Source organism: Dermacentor silvarum, chromosome 7, assembly GCF_013339745.2.
Source record: "Dermacentor silvarum isolate Dsil-2018 chromosome 7, BIME_Dsil_1.4, whole genome shotgun sequence".
Lineage (NCBI taxonomy): Eukaryota > Metazoa > Arthropoda > Arachnida > Ixodida > Ixodidae > Dermacentor > Dermacentor silvarum.
The window spans coordinates 123,998,212-124,017,020 of NC_051160.1; the positions used below are offsets into that span (position 1 = coordinate 123,998,212).

Here is an 18,809-nt window from a genome sequence, read left to right on the forward strand (position 1 = left end):
CGATAACAACCGAAGTGATATGACGTCTACACACTGATTATATCCGATTTGGTGGAAGAAAATCAAAAAAACGATTCTTCGCCATTGTACACCTCTTATGTCATGAGCCTTACGCTACTGGTAAAAAATTTTCAGGCCGCGCTCACTTCCTTTGTAATGCGACTTCAAAATACCACTAGACCTCACCATGTCAAAGGTACGTGAACGCACTATATTCTCATTAACATATTGCTACACGCGTGTGGTATTTGATTGTTTGACCGAGGCGCGTGGGCGCCATCACTCGAGAAAAGAAGAGGAAGAACGAGCTGGGCTCGCGCTGTGAGCCTAACCGGTCAGCGTTGCAACCGCTGTTGTAAATACAACCTGTAAATAGTTGCCCGTCTTACTGACTCGTTCTTCGCGTAACATCGTGGTGGAGGTGGAACGTTCCCCATCCTCGCCACGGAGCTCCGAAGCGGCCGCACCGTCGTCTTCTCAGCCATGGCTTCCGATGGAAACACCCCGTCGCCACCTACACCTGCGGCGCCTACCACAACGTACGTTACGGTTCCTACACACTAAACAATTTCTCAGCCATAAGGGTGTAAATCAGCTTGTCCCCAGACGAACACCCTTTGCCACCTATTGGGTGCTTAAAAAAGGGTGCTAGAAAAGGGTGCAGAGGCCAGCACCCTAAGGAAGGGTGCACCGCATAAAATTTTAAAGGGTGTAGTGGTCGCACCCTTACTAAAGGGTGCTATTTCACCATAACACCCTATGAAATGGGTGCTGGAAGGGTGCTCCACATTGATTCACCCGAGAAGCAAAAGCCGAGGATTGATGTATGACCGCAAATGTGTCCACAAAGGTAGAATGCTCTACTCCGCAGACAATGCCGCGTGACAGGCCGCTTTCTAGCAACTGATATTTGGACAAAACAATGTATGTGTATATATATATATATGTAGTGGGACAATATGCATCTTTCCCATCCATGAATGACACTTGTCACGCATTTCATAAATGTTGTATAGGTATAACATTTGTGGACCAAAAAGCACAGCATCAATCCAAGGCTCCTGCGTATACCTGCACACATGCATGCCCAGGAGATGGACGCTTGGTCTCCATCCAGACATGCATGCCATGCAAACATAAAATTGATTCAGGAAAACAATGCATAGGGACCATTCGTTTCCAAGGAAATATACGATTGTTGAAATGTAACAGTCATATTTCCCTTGCAACAAAGGCAGATAATATACACTATACAGCACCTGGTCATCTCTTGCTCATTTGAGAAATGCGTGGCACAGGTGGGTTTTTGTACACATAAGATTGCGGAATAGTTTTGGTATGAAAGTAAATTTATTAAGAACGTCAGTAAAATAACGCAACACAAATACATATCACCTGACCTATTTTAATGCAGCATTCAACTTCAAAAAGAACAGTTGCTAACTTTGCATATGGAAATGATCCGCAGCATCGTGTATACTCCGCTGACCTACCACAACAGTATATGAGATCAGCTTTCGTAACTACGTAATAAGCGAGAAGTACGTATCAACCTTCTAGAGCTTTTATTTTTTTTATGACTAGAATCTTGCTTAGTTATTGAAAGTTAAAAAGAGCTAATGATGTAATACAAAAGACAGTTTACCTGTAACATTTAGATAAGAAAGTGTTGAATAGTTTAACCCTTTCTGTAATGCATATGAAAAATGCCAACAGTGACCGAGACCAAGGAACGCCCCACATGGAGAATGCTTCAAAGTTTTAACAATTTGTGGTGCTGACAATATAAAATTGTTAGTGTAATCATTTTATGGCTGACAGGTAAATGATCAGAAAGCAGAAAACCACATGCTGCCAGTGGGATCCTAACTAACCACATCTGAAAATAATTACACTAATAATTTCCAAACTACTAACACTGCAATTTAAAAAAAACGAATAGCGTTGCCATAAGCTTGCCTTGTTATCGGTGACTGTTGGTTTCCTTCATATGTATTGCAGAAATGGTTAGACTAAACAAAACTTGCATCTGAAAATTACAGCTGAACTCATGATGAGGTAACAGTGCACAGCTTCAGCACATTAAACATGGCACACTTTTGGCGACATTGTTCAAGAACTTTGTAGCCACTACTCTAGGGGTACTCAATGTGAGCCCAACGAAAGGGCGCTCCAACACGAGAAGAGTGTTGAACAGCTTGCGGTCGTACTGGATATTGAAGAGCCAGTAAGCAGATAAAACAGCCACCCAGCCCCTCCTCCCCATTTTTCACTGCAAACATTTCGCGGTCCACCTTGATGTGGAGGTCAGCCTCTTCAACATCTTCTCCAGAAAATACGATGCAAGAGGTTGCAGGAACGCTCGGGTCCTGCAGTGGCAAGAAAAAATATTGCATCATCACCAACAGACCATGAATAGTATATTGTCACCTCTTCCTACTTATTCACCCTTTATAAAGCTATATGCAGGTTATACACGATTTCAATGTAAAAAAACAATGTTAACAATACAAATGGCTAGTTGACATTTATGCACCCAATTTTGGTTTATGCCCGACGCAAATTTTGGGACCACACTCGGCAGTGTCCAGAGTTCTTGAGATGTAGGCTTTATTTTATAATAAATATGTTCCACAGGATTTGCTGAGGCCAAAATTTGCACAGAATTTGCTTAATTTAAACATTGCTGAGAACTAAAACAGCGCACTTCTCTACCAAGCTGTTTTGTGCATGCCATTTTAAATTCCGCTTTCACAAAAAAGTGAGTGCATTACAAGGCAGAAGCAAAAATTGCATCCATAATCCTTCATGTGATAACACTGAGGACAACACTGGAAACTATCTGGCATATATATATTGAACAAATAAATACTTTTTGCAATTTAGGAAGGTGATTGGCCCTTACTTGAAAGTGGCATTTTCAGTTCCATTTTTAAAGGAGTAGACACCTTATGTTAGTCGCATGTTTTCTTCTTTTAAATGATGCGGTAGACATAATAAATGGTTGGCCATATGGTATTCGCATTGCCAAATAATTACTATTTGAATTTATTTTCTCATGTTCCAATTTCATCAATCCAACGAGGGCTGTGACGTGCAGTTGAGGTCACGCAAGACATGAAAAAAACGACAATATAATCACTGATATAGTTTCAATTCACTACAACGCTTAAACACGTTTCAAGAGCTATAGACCACAAATGATGTATCAGCAGTTATATTGCAGCTTTCTTGCTGTCTTGTGTGACCTAAACACCAACTACACATCACAGGCATCGTTAGGATGAAATCAAAACAAACATCACGGAATAAATTCAATTATAAATTATTCAGCGTTCGTAGGCCAATAATACTGGGTGATCATGAATATTAATGTGCAATGCATCATTTAGAAGAAAAAAAATATGCATGCAAAAATTTCGTCCTTAAGCTATAAATTCTTGGTGAACTATTGTCCTATACAATTTCATGTTATTTCTGGCACCTAGTTCCAAGACATATTTCAGGTTCTTTGTCGCTATTACTTCGTGGTTGCTCGGGCCCTGCTCATCACCACACTTGTAAATGAAGTCTCTCTCCAGCCCATTGGCATTCAAAATTCCAGTAATGTTATGCTTGCTCAGGCCCTGGTCGTCACCCCCCTTGTAAATAAAATAATCTCTTCAGTCCATTGACATTGGAAATGCCAGTAAGGTTAAGCGTATAAAGTCTGAAGACGCAACATGCTGTGCATTCATAATAGTAGCTGGCAGCTCCCCGGGGAACTCCTTTATGCTTTTAGAATACTTGCTTTATGTATTTCTTCACTACTTTGTTTGAAATATGATTCTTAAGATTGTTTTTATATTATTGGCTCCCAAAATTGGGGGAGCCACCTATACAATAGTGCAGCCATTGTCCGTATATGGTATTTATCTACCATGTTTATGTGCCATATGTTGCTAGGTAGCAAATACACAAGATAATAACCAACAATTGCTTAACAAAAGTAAAAATTTCCTGAAAAAGAAACACTGCTTAAAAACATCAGTAAAAACTCAAACAAATGCAAATTATACAGTGGATTCTCTTGCCCCGAGAAGTCATGGCTGCTTCAAGTCCAACGTGATTTATTTGATTTAAACAAGCGCACCACCAGTTGGCAAGTGTTCCCCTCAAGCACTAGCTGTAGAATGAAATCTAAGTGCAGTTTTTGGAACTATCACAGGCGCACCATATGGCAAGGTTTTTTGACGTCCCTTACCAGACAGCAGCAGTCCTCGAATAACAACCATATATTTAGAGAGTAGGACCTTTGGTCATTTTGTTATTCTACAAAATTTTCCTGTGGTTGTTGTCAAGCATGTTTATTTTTTTTTCGGTGAATTATTGACGAATGAAATATTGATTTTTTCAACAGTCACTAAGAATCCAAATCTCAGCGTTCTTGTTCGCGTGAAAAGTTTAACCAGTAATTATCGTGTAATGGTAATGCTTCGAGCTATGCTTGTGGAAGGAATTGCTATCATTAAAAAAATAACACGAATTAAGTAAGGTAGCCAACAGACAAAACCGCAAGTGGAAGTTTTACTTCTCTAAGGACTATAGGCTGACATGTTAGCACTGGTTGGTCACGGTGGGTTCAGCAAATGACATGAGGTAAAAAAACACCCTTTTCCCTTGATGTGCTAGTGAAACTCGTGGAAACTGTTCGAGTTTTTGTGTATATCGAAAGCCTACACACACACCGGCAGATACCTGCAGTTTGGCTCAAACCACTCCATATCCCACAATACATTGGTAGTCGCAACGCAACTGAAAAGATCATCTGCAGTTCAAGAGAGGAGAGAAAAATATAGGAGAAAGCGATTATCATGGACCTCTTGAACAATGGCTACAAAAGAAGCTTCATTCACCACGTGTTGCAACAACTTGACCTGGGCGCCCACACCCCTCAAACACTTTCTTCACGAACCGTCAGTAATACTGCCTTCCGTCAGCCATCCCTTCGGATCTCCGTCACATACATTTATGGTATAAGCAAACAGCTAGCATGAGTGCTGGGAAAGGAGGGTATCCATGTTGTGCAAAAACCGACATCAACGCTTCAGCGGCTCATACCACGACTATAAGATCGGCCTCCAAAAGAAGTTCCCATGATTAGTTTACCAGGTGCCTTGTGCCTGAGTGCTACACCTCCTACATCGGTGAGACGAACTTCCCAGAAAGAATTCAGCTGCACAAAAACGATGTAGGCAGTTTCAATGCAGAGCGCAACGCCCTCGCAGAACATTGTGAGAAGCATGACCATCGCATCAACTTTGACGGCACCAGTGTCATTGGCACTAAAGCTAACCACATGAGGAGGCTCTACCTAGAATCGTGGTATATGCAAGCCATGCAAGGAAACCTGAACAAATCCACGGGAGCACTTCCAAGCGTATAACTGCACGACCTTCAAAGCCACCGGCAAGCACGACAACAAAGAGACCTAGACCAGGAAAGGTGGAAAGCACAACACAAGACTGCTCAAGAACGATATGTGTGGTCTTTCCGAGCGTCAGTTTTAAATTAAATCAAATCTTGGCTGGAGAGTCGTCCTTTACTGACAATGTTTTTAATAAGCCTGACAGACTTCTGTAGATGTTTACCTTTATAACTAAGATATGCACTCGCGTGTGCACTGCAGGTGTTGCAAAAATGGTGCGCTGCATTTTGACAGTGCTAACATTATAGATGAAAGCAAAGATCACACGTAAACTCCTGGAAGCGCATTATACGAGGAAAAGATGCAATACCTCCATGAGCAAAACTTCAGTTTTCTTGTACAGATCAAAATAAGACCTTTTTCCGCCTCAAGATATGATGCACCTTAGAGTGTATGTCGGCCCTAAGTTCACCATTGGGACACGTCTTTCGTTTTGCATTGTGTGCATGCATGCACGATGCAGCGTTTATATTTAGCCTGCCATGTTGCAAGAAATTGTTTGCGAGGTCTTGCGCTGCAGTTACGTCCTAGAAAAATCTCGTTTTTTCAGAGATCATGTGGACCTGACTACGCAGACTGAGAACTTCACAGGAATTCAGGTCGGCCATTTAAAAGTCATTTATTCCTTTTTTAATGGGCCCAGATATCTGTTCCGATATAAACTAAGCTTGCCGTGTTTGACGCAGAACTATCACAGTAAAGCACAGTGCGTTTATGATCAATTTTGAGCTAAGCTCATGGGTACTAAACATTCACTGTAGCAGAACAAACTCGCAAGAAACTTATCTGCTCTTGCACAAAGATGACAGACCATTAAGTTCTTTGACATTGAAAGACAGAATCCGAAGTGCTGCAACTGTTAGGATGCCTCCAAAGCGAAAGGTTTATAGTGAACACTTTAATGCACTTGTTTAGTATCTTCCTAAAGTTCCCTAAATCTGTGACAAAGGTTGGTTTTGAAAACTATTAACGCTGTGATTTTCTGTCACTAAAAGCAAATGAACACTGGTGCTAGGGTAACATCCCCTTATTTATGTCGACTGCACCTTGAAGACCTTTCCCGTCAAGAATATTCTGCACCTGCCATGGCACAGAATAATCTTGATCTACGCATGTAACTGTGCAACACCTACGCCAGTTTATTTCCATTCCACAGATCAAACAACCTACCATTAAAGAATTTAAGTTTTAGAGAAGATATGAGTTGAAAACCTGAAGAACTGTCTTAAAAGAACCAAATAATTGAACACAGATGTACTCTAATGTTATGCCTATGAGACGAAACCCTCCAAAAATAATGTCACGGAGTGTAGGTCTAAAAGCTGCCGATGAAGCCTTTGTAACAGTACTCACGTCGTGTTCGCAGCCTCTCCGGTGACATCTCACGAGCCTTTTGAAGTGATGCCATTACACTTGCTTCGCAAGGGATGTGTTTCATTTCTGCCATTTTCACAATTTTGTTGATCCCTTTTGCAATACAAGGTGATGGGTCAATCTTAGTCAGTCTTGCAAAGTCACTGCAAAATTGCGAAAAAAGATGTGTCCGAAGTGCACTACAAGAACCAAGCAAATACATAGCAGTTATTTTTACCATCATGTTATCTACAAGCACACAATTTACATTGAAGATTTGGCAAACGACAGATGTAAACAATCCAAGTGAGCACTCTGACCTCACGAAATAGAAATGGCATTTTTCTTCTGAAGGTGTATGAGAAACTGAAACTTTCTAGTCACACAGAAAAGAAAACAAAGTTATGGTGCTCATTGTTTACTCTTTTTTTATTGAAATAAAAATGAATCGAGTTGTCCCCATGTCTTAGCCACCACTACCCTTTTTCGCTTAACAGAGAAAAGTTTTAAAAAATTGTCGCAGTTTCACCCGAAAGGCGAAGCATCAATTGGGGTAGCAAATTAAAAGAGAGCTATACGGAGTAAGCATAGTAGTTTTATCAGCTGTATAAATTTGGACATGCAGCAGCATCAGCAACGCGCAGTACTGCTGTCGACGCCGTCGTCGTGCCCGCGTTCGCACCGAACGTCCCCGGCGTTGGTGACTGTTGCCGGTGCCTCTGCGGGTGGCTCGGATGTTTTCGATGAGATCTGAACAGGACACTCGTCGAGCAGCGCCGGAAGTCTTTACCCACCTTCTGTCTCCCAACGTTTTTACATAAATAGGGATTTGGTGCGGCAGCTAAATGTCGCCCCCCCTCCCTCCTGTCCCCCACCCCCCGGCTTTCACGCCATGGAAGAAGTCGTATTTGCTCTATATATATATATATATATATATATATATATATATGGTGATTGTAAAGGAGAAAAGATAATAATAATAATAATTTATGGGGTTTTACGTGCCAAAACCAGTTCTGATTATGAGGCACGCCGTAGTGGGGGACTCCGGAAATTTGGACCACCTGGGGTTCTTTAACGTGCACCTAAATCTAAGGACACGGGTGTTTTCGCATTTCGCCCCCATCGAAATGCGGCCGCCGTGGCCGGGATTCGATCCCGCGACCTCGTGCTCGAAAGGAGAAAAGAGATGTTTAATTCTGCAGCCCTTCATGGAGCACAGCGCAGAAGCGCGTTTGTCTTCCGCCATGTTTTCGCTCGCCATGAAAGTGTGCGTTCCTCGCGCCCTTTCAGTCGCACATACAGCATACGGCGATTTCATCACCCTTGACGTCATACGGAACCTCACGGCGACGGCAGAAATCCGCTTTGGAGAGTCAATATAATTGCTATCGCAATAATAAAAAAGAAAGTCTTGCTTTCGGTAAGTTCAAAAGTTATCTCTTCAACACAGTTCTCTAGTATTTTTCACACATAAAAGCACTATGCACACACACACACACAATGTAGTTCAGTCAGTATTCATCACAAATGAGAGTGTCTTCATACAAGCGTTGAACGACTTTCATTGCTTTGTGGTGTACCTTTTGATGGCCAAGCGTCTGTGGCGCAAGGACAGCCTTGGTGACATAGCTAATGAGTCTTCTGCCCGAATACATTAGAGCACTAGCTTTTTCATCAGATAAATATGTAGAGAGCAGTAGTCTTTTTTAACACGAAAGTGTTTTATGCCGGGGTCCACCAAGACTTCACTGACGTATTTCCGTCACGGAAATACGTCATAGAACATAATACAAAGAAAGAAACCAGAAGAAAAAGTTCCACAAACATGCAAAATTTGGAAATCGAACCCACGACCTCTCGGTCCGCGACGATAGATCGCCGAGCGTTTAACCCATTGCGCCACAAACGCATTTGCAGAGAGCTACACAGACGCGCCTTATATATCTAACACTCCTCCGTGTACCCGCGCTCTTGCTCGGGGCGGTGCCGCCGCCTACGAGCAGAAAAGAGAAGTACTGCATTATGACACTAACGCGCACCGACAGTGAACGCTTCGGTGGTCTCAGCACTACGACGCCTCGATGCCAGCATTCGAAGGGACGCTGGCATCAAGAAGCACTACCAACGCCACCTAGGTGGCGTTCACCGTACTCAGCACAGCGGAGCGTGGCCTCCGCAATTAGCTCTGAAAATGTTTCTGAAGTTGATCGCGGAGGCTGCAATTACGACGCGCTGTACGCGCTGATTTGACTCGGTGACGATTCAGTTACGTGCTTTGTCTTGCGCGTTGTATTAGTGTGTCAGTTACGTGCTTCGTCTTTCGCGTTGTGCTAGCGTGTGCAGCGTAGTGCAGCTTCCATATGCACGACGGTTGCTCATGGTCATAGACGTTGGTAGTCGTGATGGAGGAGACGTGCCACCAGGCGTCAGCGTGGGTGCATCAACGCCTAAGGGCGCTTTAGCCACAAAACACCAATAGACATTATATATCAATGTGCAATAAACATTACAATACTTCTGTGAAGACACGTTTCACTTTCGTGTTCTATACCGATTCCTATATAAGAGGGATCAACCACATGTTTTTTAGTACACTAGAACATGTGTGTGCATTAAAATTAGTTTTTAAACCATTTACAAAAGCTCTAGTTCTTTTTGAATGCAGCCGCCTCCACAACCATGCAGGCTAAGTTAATGTAAATGCTGTTTCATACATAATAGCAAAAGTACTTACCCTCTGAAAGCTCATCATGTATGGGTACTTCCTCTTCGCCTCATGAATATTATTTATCAAGGCCATCCTTTCATTGATTTGATCCTCGTTAGGGGAGCATTTGTGACATTCACAACTGAGCCAGTCCGTGTGCATTGCAAAACTTGTTTCGTCTTCTCCGGCTATTGTAGAGATAGCAACATCCTGAGGGAAGCAACACCAATATAGCTGATTGCAGCATAAGTACACCTGCACTATGCAAGGAAATATTTCAGTAATGTTCAAGAGGTATTGTCAAAAGTTAACGGCCTCATTTACAATCCTTTTTATGTGATACATTTACACCAACACACAACTACGTAGGATTTCGTCAACCATGAAAATAGCTAATTAGGTGGATTAACATATGGCCTTGTTCCCACCTGCTAGACAGGCAGCAAACCCACAAAGGACTGTGGTCGAGCACCAAATAACTTTATTAGTATCCCAAAGGCCTCGTTTCAACTGTATCCTTGCATTTTGTTGCAATTGGTCTTTCTGATTTATGGTATTTAGTTTTGCCTAGCTAAATTGATTTGTTAAATATTTGTCCAGCCTAAATTGAATCACGAATCCAAAATACTTTGATACCACCTCAAAACAGAGAGCACTAAAAAGACAGAATTAAATTCTGAGGGCTTCTACTCAGTGAAAATTAGAAATAGTTGAAAGCATTATCAAATGAAAATACTACGGTCACCATTAGCTTGCTACACGTCATCCTAGATAAAGAAATCAACATATTGTATTTTACTGCGGAATGCCCCCCACGATCTTCTGCACTTTGTGCCACTGGAGCTCCACTGTGGCTGTTTCTTCACTGCCCTTCCTGCGTGACCCAAACTTCGTGTGGTTCTCGCCCACACAACCATCCCTAGGGAGAACCCTTCGCTGATTCTTGAATCTGTAGCGCAAGGCTACCTTCCAGGAGTCCCGCGAGTTGCATGAACAATAGAATAATATTGTGCTCCAATTCAGAGGTCACTTATTGTAAAGGGCCAAATGAAATGCTTAGTAAGCATCATAGAAACAAGGAAAAGGCAAAGCAGTGCAAACAACACAAATGACAGAACACATGCTGATACTACCAATTGAAAGTGGTTTTATGATCATGTGCAATAAGTTCTCTCAAGAAAGAACAGAAAGATTAATGACACCCCAAAAAATGTGGTTGATCCCTCTTGTATAGGAATCGGTATAGAACACGAAAGTGAAACGTGTCTTCACAGAAGTAGTGTAATGTTTATTGCACATTGATATATAATGTCTATTGGTGTTTTGTGGCTAAAGCGCCCTTAGGCGTTGATGCACCCACGCTGATGCCTGGTGGCACGTCTCCTCCATCACGACTACCAACGTCGATGACCATGAGCAACCGTCGTGCATATGGAAGCTGCACTACGCTGCACACGCTAGCACAACGCGAAAGACGAAGCACGTAACTGACACACTAATACAACGCGCAAGACAAAGCACGTAACTGAATCGTCACCGAGTCAAATCAGCGCGTACAGCGCGTCGTAATTGCAGCCTCCGCGATCAACTTCAGAAACATTTTCAGAGCTAATTGCGGAGGCCACGCTCCGCTGTGCTGAGTACGGTGAACGCCACCTAGGTGGCGTTGGTAGTGCTTCTTGATGCCAGCGTCCCTTCGAATGCTGGCATCGGGGCGTCGTAGTGCTGGAGTACGGTGAACGCCACCTAGGTGGCGTTGGTAGTGCTTCTTGATGCCAGCGTCCCTTCGAATGCTGGCATCGAGGCGTCGTAGTGCTGAGACCACCGAAGCGTTCACTGTCGGTGCGCGTTAGTGTCATAATGCAGTACTTCTCTTTTCTGCTCGTAGGCGGCGGCACCGCCCCGAGCAAGAGCGCGGGTACACGGAGGAGTGTTAGATATATAAGGCGCGTCTGTGTAGCTCTCTGCAAATGCGTTTGTGGCGCAATGGGTTAAACGCTCGGCGATCTATCGTCGCGGACCGAGAGGTCGTGGGTTCGATTCCCAAATTTTGCATGTTTGTGGAACTTTTTCTTCTGGTTTCTTTCTTTGTATTATGTTCGTGTACATTGTAAGAACGTCACATCCGTGACGGAAATACGTCAGTGAAGTCTTGGTGGACCCCGTCATAAAACACTTTCGTGTTAAAAACAAAAGTCAGAGACAATTTCTGAGAGAAAAGAACTTAAGATTTCAGGTAGAGCAGTTTCTTTACGAGTGTGGTCGAAGGCGGGCTGACGCAAGTCACTCCCCTCATGTAGATGATGAAAGCTTCATAGGTTTCCCTAGGTGTTTTTCCTTGATATTAAAACACACGTCTGGTGAAGCTTCTGTCCGCAGTTATTACGTTTGGAGTGTATGGGAATATTTCTCTCTGTTCCAGCCTCAATGAATTTGTACGCTCAAGGATTTTTACGATAATGGATGTGCCCAGAATCACATTGTCTAGAATCCCCACAGCTGGCTGCCCCAAGTAAAATAACAATTTACTTACAGCTCTACTTTCTACTACGTCCCTCAGTTGCGGGCTGTAAGCACACAGTAAGCAAATTACTACATCTCGAACTTTCTCACCAGCAAAACTATTTTATCATCTCAACAACTCGGCCAATAAAAAAGATCACAAAAAAATTTGGCGGTGCTCCAAATTCTCTGATGTATACAATGTGCAAAATACGCATGCTGCCACTCCAACCACGTTCCACCTACATATGCTCTTGTCATTATCAAACAGCAGATGCAAAACACGTAGTAGGTGCATTTGAAGTGGAAGCGTGCTCTAACTGTCTTCAAATTTCTCAACGAAATTTAAGCTAGTTTGAGGGTACACATGCACATACCTCGACAGCCCCACGGGGGGTCTTCAGAAAAGTTCTAGCATCTTTTGGAAGATTCCGGAAAAACCCGTGTGCTCTTAGAAGTCGGAGAGGCGGTGTCAGGGACCTGTGAGTAATGTTACATTGTAGAGCCCACTTTGCAAGCGAAGCTGCGAAATTTTAGCTGCTAGTGCTTTGGCTTCCTGCCCGTTCTGCGGTTTCCAGCACGTCAGCGTTAAATACATCGGAAAACCATTCTTCTGAATCCTCACCGGCTTCGGATAGTCACCAGTCGACGGAAACCTCCGCATTACGATCTGAACAATCTGAGCTGCTTTCTGTGCAACCTGGGCCAGTATTTTGTAGCGATGCCTTATGCTTTATTTACTAGTCTTAGCATCCACCACTCACGGCCAGCTGATCCAGTTGATAACGTGAACGGACCGTCGCTCTGACCACTGACCAAGCGCGAAAAGCGCGAAGGGGCATTAGCATCCCGGAAAGGCATCGCTACAAAATACCAGCCTTGAACAATAGACTGTAGCCGCGCTACTGCTAACAGGCGTTGCGCTTACTCCACTGAAGCTAGGATACTCGCTTTCGGAGTAGCTCGCTTGCGGTTCACTTTTGGGCACGCTACTGCTAGCCCGTCGCGAACGCTTACTGAGCTGCCGCTACGCAAGGCTGTCGCCGGCCTCGACAGGCTGGCCAAGCGCTTCAAACAATTCGGCAACCTCGCGGCGTGCTCTGCTCTTGACATATCTCAACATAGTGTTCATAATCAATACACATACGTGTGCTAGCTGCGCTAACAAACGTTTACTTACCGTTACGAGACAAAGGGCTGCTGTTCCCACCGGAGCTCACATCGCGTCTTCTGTGCCGCCGCTTTCGATGTTGCGATAAACAGACGTTCAAAGCTTGCGGTTCGTACGACTTTCCGATCGGTGGGCACTCTGGAGGACGCCAGTGACGATCACGCAGCCCCAGCCCCAACAGCAATTCAAACAAAAATGTGGTTGATCCCTCTTATATAGGAATCGGTATAGAACACGAAAGTGAAACGTGTCTTCACAGAAGTAGTGTAATGTTTATTGCACATTGATATATAATGTCTATTGGTGTTTTGTGGCTAAAGCGCCCTTAGGCGTTGATGCACCCACGCTGACGCCTGGTGGCACGTCTCCTCCATCACGACTACCAACGTCGATGACCATGAGCAACCGTCGTGCATATGGAAGCTGCACTACGCTGCACACGCTAGCACAACGCGAAAGACGAAGCACGTAACTGACACACTAATACAACGCGCAAGACAAAGCACGTAACTGAATTGTCACCGAGTCAAATCAGCGCGTACAGCGCGTCGTAATTGCAGCCTCCGCGATCAACTTCAGAAACATTTTCAGAGCTAATTGCGGAGGCCACGCTCCGCTGTGCTGAGTACGGTGAACGCCACCTAGGTGGCGTTGGTAGTGCTTCTTGATGCCAGCGTCCCTTCGAATGCTGGCATCGGGGCGTCGTAGTGCTGGAGTACGGTGAACGCCACCTAGGTGGCGTTGGTAGTGCTTCTTGATGCCAGCGTCCCTTCGAATGCTGGCATCGAGGCGTCATAGTGCTGAGACCACCGAAGCGTTCACTGTCGGTGCGCGTTAGTGTCATAATGCAGTACTTCTCTTTTCTGCTCGTAGGCGGCGGCACCGCCCCGAGCAAGAGCGCGGGTACACGGAGGAGTGTTAGATATATAAGGCGCGTCTGTGTAGCTCTCTGCAAATGCGTTTGTGGCGCAATGGGTTAAACGCTCGGCGATCTATCGTCGCGGACCGAGAGGTCGTGGGTTCGATTCCCAAATTTTGCATGTTTGTGGAACTTTTTCTTCTGGTTTCTTTCTTTGTATTATGTTCGTGTACATTGTAAGAACGTCACATCCGTGACGGAAATACGTCAGTGAAGTCTTGGTGGACCCCGGCATAAAACACTTTCGTGTTAAAAAATAATGCAAACACGTGACTTCAATTTCACTCCGGCTCCGAGAAGAATGATGCCATCGCAACGCAAATACGCCACCAAAGCAGGCAGAAGGAAAACGCGAGACGTTGCGCCACAGCTGCTTCTTGCCAATTCTTCTTTATAATTGCTACTATAATTACGGTATTATTTTATAATATTAAAAGTAATATTATGTAATAATAATTATACAAAAAACGCAACGTTCAGAAGGTTCTATCTTCAAAGTATAAACGAAAAGCTGTTGATTATTGTAGGCGCCATTTTGTTAAGGACAATTTACAGGACTTTGGCATGAAATTTGAAATATTACGTTCATTTGCTAGAAAAAGTTATTTCGAAGAAACAAACAATTAGCACAATACTAATACCGATTGCTATACCTACACGTGCACCAACCAAAAATTATCGAATTGGGGTAGGCAAGAGATAAAGGCGAACTTTGGACGCAATGATTTATAGCGCGTCAAACAAAAAGATAGCAATTATGTAATATTGTTTATATTTCAGGGAACTGTCACTACTTGAGATTATTTAAACCAGCAGGTTGTGATCTAAACTATACAAAAGCAACAAAATAAACAACACAATTATATTAAAATAGGGCATCAGATATTAAAATAATAAAATAAAATAGCACAGCAATTATATAATAGAGATTTAGACACAATGTCGTGTGCAATATTACGAGGCTGCGCGGGGAATATGCTTATATTATGGAGTGGATTGCAGATAAGCCTTGAAGCTCAATCATATAAATTAACACGACAGCGTTAAGGACCCCGTGTCGCAGAAAATGCGGCGTTGGTGTCGGCGTAAGCGCCGGCGTCCATGGTAGAGAAAATCATCCCGGACCACCCCGACCGCGCAGGCCCTTCGTGTGGCGCAAGGTGTTAGTGAACAAAAATTGAATTTCTCACAGTAAAATCCGTCAGAAAAAAATGGTAAAGTACGACTTAACCACAACCTACAGCCATGGTGGCATCGGATTATAATTTGAATGTGCGAGAAAACAATTTTGGTACGAAGAAACGCAAACAAAAACCCCTTTTCCAGCATTTTTACTATACCAACAGTGGCGCGCTCGGGTAGTTTACTTGCAAAAATCCTATCCAGATGTCGCTCGCATCCTCGACAAGGTCAAATTGGAACTTAGCCTGCCTAATGCGTTCTGAACACGCGCGGGCGCGTCGGGGCAATAGCCAACAATTAATAAAATAATTAAAAAGGTCCCAGGGCCTTCACATTTCAATATAAGACCACTTATATTGCCCCTGTAAAAACGTCTTCCCAGCAACCCATTTCTGTTTAAAAGTGAAGCCCACTTTAAGGGGATTTGTGTAAGTTTGGTCTTTTAAGCTGGATTTCCCACATTCTGTGTTGCAATGAAGTCTAGTCATAAAGAAAAATGCGATGCGAACGGGGCCCGATAACTCTATCGCGTTCCACTCTTAACGGCGAAGCTTAAGCTTCCCTCCATTTTTTTTTTTGCTGCCCGAGATTTCAATATAATTCTTAATTACTTAAACATCTCAGGCTATAAAATATATTATACTATAGCACTTCCTAACGTCGGGGTAAATCTATTCGTAATTTCATATCCCTAACTTCGGGCGTGTTAAATATTAATAATAACAACAATAATAATAACAATAATAATAATAACAATAACAGTACACACCGCGTAAGTGCATACATACATACATTCATACATGCATTCTGCACGCCTACGAAACGTAGGAGGTATGGTTCAAGTGCTAAGTGTACCAATTAATTTTATGGTGCCTGAATGATATCATATGTACATCCATAGTACGTTATCTGGCAGTCTAACATTCATGTAGATAATACATCTTTAGACATCCATGTATTTCCTTATAAAAAGGTACCCACTCGAGACGTGATATGTACGTCACCTCAAGACGTTGACGTTGGGATCAATTATAGACCTTGAAGAGAGGTTCGTGGTTCACTGGGTGTGACTGAGATGTCGGCTTTTTATATTTTGTGAATCTCCGAAATCTATGTGGAAACAGAAGTTGCACCATTCACTGCAAGAGAATTTATCACTTGTATTTGCCGCTGCTATATATTTGCACGAGCAATATGCATATGGAATTACAATGCATTTTCGAAGGATGACATAACAAGCTCTTATTTTTCAAGACAAATAAATATTTATCCTGCACAAAAGCCATATTGTGTTCCCGTTGTCGTGTTGGTTTAATCTTTCTTTGTAACCTGTGTACAAATATACTACACTACATGTGCAGTCGTAGACAAAAGTTTGTAGGCCACGTGTTCTGCAAACGAAGCCGATAGATTTATTAACCGCTGGCTGGAGGCCGCACTTGCGGTGAAAGTCAAAATGCTGTTATTTCAGCTCCCCAAGTGCCGTACACAGCCGACGGTAATGAGCTTGCGCGTCATGCTCCGTCAGCGCCGGTCGCAAGCCGCAGAGGTTGAGGCTGCACGAGCGCCAGGAAAAAACTGGACCTTCCCCTCGGCCGGACGCTGCCGGCGCTCAGCCGATCACTACTTTAGCAAGGCTCCTAGTGAGGCCGCGGTGGCTAGCCAGGCGACCGCTAAAAGCTATCCGCTTCGTTTTCTGATCACGTGGTCCACAAAATTTTGTCCCATACTGTACACCCTTATGAGCACTTAAGCACCCATTTGTTATAGCACCCTTCTTGCACCCTCGTTTACACCCTTCCGGTAAATGCACCCATTGCGTCTTGCTCGTAGGGTGCTCCGGCCCAAATAGGGTGCTCGAAGGGTGTGCAGTGGGGTGTAAATTTGGGGAGCACCCTATTTTACACCCTTAAGGGTGAGAAATTGTTTAGTGTGTAGTCTCCGTAATCCTGGGACATTCTCCGCCCAAAATGGCGTTGACGTCGACGACTGGCTCAGCATGTATGAGCGTGTTAGCCGAAGCCACCACTGGGACCCTACCATCATGCTTGCCAATGTGATATATTATCTGGACGGGACACCGCTTGTCTGGTTTCGCACCCATGAGGTTGAGATATCCAGCTGGGACACTTTCAAAGAGAGGCTTCGCGACCTCTTTGGCAACCCGTCAGGTCGCCAACAGGCTGCGCGAAAGGAGCTTGCTACCCGTGTCCAGTCGTCGATAGAATCGTATGTCGCCTACATACAGGAAGTGCTCTCGCTTTGCCGGAAAGGCGACGAGCACATGACCGAGGTTGACAAGGTGGGCCACACCTAAAAGGCATCGCGGACGACGCCGTCAATTTGCTCGTCTATAACGACGTCTCTACTGTCGACGCCATCGTCAAAGAATGCCGCCGCTTCGAGGTAGCCAAAAGCCGCCGCATCGTCCCACAGTTTTCCCGGCTCCCAAACACCCCTGCCACGTCCTCTTGCTCCGCTTTTCCTGCCACACGACCTTTTCAATAGAACATCACTCGTATCGTTCGCCCTGAGATTGAAGCGGCGAGTCCGGCCCCCCTTCATCCACGACCCCTCGACGGTACCTTTGACCCAGCGGCCCCTACTATTTCCGTCATACAATAAGTTGGTCGGCAAGAAATTGCAAACCTTGGCATCCCTACCGCCTGTTTGTCTCCCGACCTGATTCGGCATCCATTCCCATGGCCACATCCTTCAACGACCAGTATTTCGCTCCCCGACCACGCATTCCTGCTGAATGGCGTACCCCCGACGACAAACCGATCTGCTTCCGCTGCCACCGAGTTGGTCACGTATCCCGCCACTGCCGCAGCACCTGGATGCCGCCGTACTGGAGCTCATTCCCTGCTCCTCGCCCATACGCCGACGCTCGCCGTTACTCACCTCGCCGTCCGTACTCTACTTCTGATGCCCCTGACAGCCGCTCCTCCGGGCGATCGGTGTCGCCTCAACGCCGTCTCTCCCCGTCACCCCAACCTCGCCGCTTTTCCTCGCCAAACCGCCGGACGGAAGACTAGGCCATGCAGCTCTTGGAGGTAGTGCTGCATCCCGTCCGTCCTTTACAAATCCTCCGCTGACGCTCCTCACGAACGCGAACCTAATTGACGTAGACGTGGATGGTGTTCCATTCAAGGCATTGGTTGATACTGGAGCCCAAGTGTCCATAATGAGCGCTAATCTTTGTCGTCACCTCAAAAAAGTTCTTACGCCTGCCATCACTCGGGCCGTACGCGTCGCCAATGGCGCCACTGTTGCCGTCAGTGGTATGTGCACTGCGCGCGTAGGAATTGCTGGCCGCCACGTTCCAGTCCCGTTCACCGTGCTGACGAGTTGCCCTCACGACCTCATCTTCGGGCTCGACTTTCTGACGACGCATTCTGCCATCATCGACGGTTCCACCGGTACTCTGTGCCTCGAGCTTCTTCTTGTTTCCGACGTTCGCCCCGAACAAACGAACACCCTCTGCACTACAGCGTTTGTTCGG

At 44.7% G+C, this 18,809-nt stretch overlaps 1 long non-coding RNA gene across 1 annotated transcript; it reads right to left on the reverse strand.

Moving 5' to 3' along the window:
* Positions 1 to 1,172: 1,172 nt before the first annotated feature.
* Positions 1,173 to 13,379, reverse strand: LOC119459722 (uncharacterized). The gene is made up of 4 exons (XR_005193773.2): positions 13,213 to 13,379; positions 9,558 to 9,740; positions 6,821 to 6,984; positions 1,173 to 2,369 (listed from the first exon to the last, which is right to left on the reverse strand). It is a non-coding gene; the product is annotated as an uncharacterized LOC119459722 (long non-coding RNA).
* Positions 13,380 to 18,809: the final 5,430 nt, after the last annotated feature.